The 3,089-nt window shown below is 39.2% G+C and overlaps 1 protein-coding gene and 1 non-coding gene across 7 annotated transcripts in view; one reads left to right on the plus strand and one right to left on the minus strand.

Moving 5' to 3' along the window:
• RAD9B (RAD9 checkpoint clamp component B) overlaps positions 1–3,089 on the plus strand; it is a 37,458-nt gene that overhangs the window by 24,824 nt on the left and 9,545 nt on the right. The window lies entirely within an intron of this gene.
• On the minus strand, positions 2,272–2,412 carry LOC119473465. The gene has a single exon (XR_005202686.1). It is a non-coding gene; the product is annotated as a U4 spliceosomal RNA (small nuclear RNA).

Here is a 3,089-nt window from a genome sequence, read left to right on the forward strand (position 1 = left end):
ACAGGCACACACCACCATGGCCAACTAACTTTTGTATTTTTAGTAGGGACGGGGTTTCACCATGTTGGTCAGGCTGGTCTCGAACTCCTGACCTCGTGATCCACCTGCCTCAGCCTCCCAAAGTGCTGGGATTACAGGTGTGAGCCACTGCGCCTGGCCTGATTTATTTTTTAAGCATCTATTGATGCTTATTTGTCAGAAAGTTATTACTGTGATATTTACAAACTGGTGATTTTTCTATTTTTTTTTAGCACATTTATTAGATGAAGACCCACTTTAAGAAAGAACTTTAATTTCTCCCCTGTGTGTTACTCAGTGATTTATATCACTGTGTGCTCTTGGATCTTCATTTTATTCTATGGGTTATAATCCATTACTATCATTTCTTATTTTATTGTTCGAACTGCACCATATTTGGCCACTGGGAGCCTCTTCAGGTTGGGCCTGTGTCCCTTTGACATGTCTCCCACATTTTTTGAGCGCTTCCTTACTGTTTTGGCACCTTCAGGTATTCTGGGCTTATCTTGTACTTCCCCTGCCCCAGCTCTGGAATCAACTGTTTATCCCAGAAGACCTGGTTCCTTTTGTTGGAGATGGAATATAGAGACCAACTTCTGGGTGCTAGGTGTGCTCTTTTGTTTGAGGGTTTCATTGCTTTTGGGCCCTCTCAGCAGGCAGAGTTAGGAATTTTATGTATGCATTAACATGTATACATATATTGATCTGTTTTTATATCTATTTATATACATGCATTAAAACCTATGCATTCATATTGATTCCTCCGTTTCTATTCCAGCCCCGTAGGGTTCATGCTAATCTCCCCCTTTCCTTATCTGAAACTCTTTGACAATGAGAAACTTATCTCTTACCCACTATATATTAACTTACTGTAAATCCCAGAATGCATAATTTCAGAAGTTCTAACTCATACTTCTTTGAAAAACAAATCAACTAACTAGAAGTACAATATTTGTGAACATTTTTGTCTTTAGTCTTAAAGTATTCAAAATACTGTTTTTCAAAGTTACTTAGCTTAGTTCTTTTCTTCCCCCACTCAGGTTTCAGTATGGTGACTTGAATCATTTGTAATATAATTAGCTTCATTTGTTTGTTTGTCTTCCATTTTGGTTCACTCCAAACCCTTGTTGATTTTATTTATTTGCTGCTTTGAGTCGTGAATCATTAATACGGTCCTAAAAATCAGAACTATACAAAAAGTTATACGCAGGAGGCTGGGTGCGGTAGCTCACTCCTGTAATCCCAGCACTTTGGGAGGCTGAGGCAGGCAGATCACCTGAGATTGTGAATTCAAGACCAGCCTGACCAACATGGAGAAATCCCATCTCTACTAAAAACACAAAAATTAGCCAGTTGTGGTGATGCATGCCTGTAATCCCAGCTACTTGGGAGGCTGAGGCAGGAGAATTGCTTGAACCTGGGAGGCAGAGGTTGTGGTGAGCCAAGATTGCACCATTGCACTCCAGCCTGGGCAACAAGAGCGAAACACCGTTCAAAGAAAAAAAGAAAAAGCTATATGCAGGGCAGGGCAGTCTCACTGTCTCTTTTCTACTCTGTGCACAGCCCCTTATAGAGAATAAATCTCATTAGTTTCTTTTCTTTTTTCTTTTTTTTTGAGATGGCGTCTCAGCTCTGTTGCTCAGGCTGGAGAGCAGTGGTGCGATCTTGGCTCACTGCAACATCTGCCTCGCTGGTTCAAGTGATTCTTGTGCCTCAGCCTCCCGAGTAGCTAGGATTACAATTATGCACTACCATGCCCAGCTAATTTTTGTAATTTTTGTAGACACAGGGGCTTCACCATTTTGGCCAGGCTGGTCTTGAGCTCTTTATCTCAAGTGATCCATCTACCTCAGCCTCCCAAAGTGCTAGCTAGGATTATAGGCATGAGTCACCATGCCTGCCCTAGTTTCTTATTTATCATTTCTGTGTTTCTTTTTGCACACATGAGCAGATACATATAAATTTTCTTATTTCTTTTGTCTTACACTGTAAATTCAATTTTCTACTTTGCTTTTTGCACCTGAGAGCATATACTAGAAATCACTCCATCCTGAGTTGTTTTTTTCCCCAACAGCTGTGTTGTATTTCACGTATGACTATACCATAGTTAACTGAACCATTCTTCCATATCTGGGCATTTAGTTTCCCCACCAGTATTTTATTTACACTTACAAAGAAAGCTGCAATGAATAACCTTTTACACGTATATTTTCATATCGTCAGAAGTATATTTTTTTTTCTTTTTTTCTTCAGTCTCCGCAGAGACTGTCAAAAATTGCCAATGCCAACTATATTTCAAGTTGTCATGGCGGGGTATTGGGAAAAGTTTTCAATTAGCAATAATCGTGCCTTGGATAAACCTCATTGGCTACGATACTGCCACTGCGCAAAGCTGGAAGTATATTTTCAAGGTAAATGCCTAAAAGTGGGGCCATTGGTTCACAAGGTAAGTGCAGATGTAGTTTTGTGAGGCTCTGCCAGATTCCTCTCCAGTTATGCCAGTTTGCATTCCCTGCAGTAGTGGAATGCCCATTTCCCCACAGCCTGGCAAGCAGCATATGTTGTCAAACTTTAATTTTTTTTTTTTTTTGGCCAAACTGATAGTTGTGAAATGATTATCTCAGTACAGTTTTAATTTGCATTTCTATAACTGTGAGGTTGAACATCTTCTTATGTGTTTAAAGAGCATTTTATAACTTTTGTTAATTGTTTATTCATGTCTCTTTCCATTTTTCTATTGAGTTTTTATAAGCATTCTTTATATAGATAGGAATACTAGCCATGTATCTGTGATAAATGGTGCAGATGCTTTCTCCCATTTTGTCAGTTGTGTTTTAAGGTGTTTTTTTTTTTTGCCATGCAAAATATTTTCATTTCTTTATTTCTTCAAATTTTTAATTTCATGTAGTCCAATTTATACTGTTTAAAAATTGTCAGGCTGGGCATGGTGGCTCATGCCTGTAATCCCAGCACTTTAGGAGGCCGAGGTGGCTGAATCTGTCGGGAGTTCAAGACCAGCCTGGCCAGCATGGTGAAACTCTGTCTTTACAAAAAATACAAAAAATTAGCCA

This window comes from Cebus imitator, unplaced genomic scaffold (genome assembly GCF_001604975.1).
Source record: "Cebus imitator isolate Cc_AM_T3 unplaced genomic scaffold, Cebus_imitator-1.0 Scaffold8, whole genome shotgun sequence".
In the NCBI taxonomy this organism is placed as follows: domain Eukaryota; kingdom Metazoa; phylum Chordata; class Mammalia; order Primates; family Cebidae; genus Cebus; species Cebus imitator.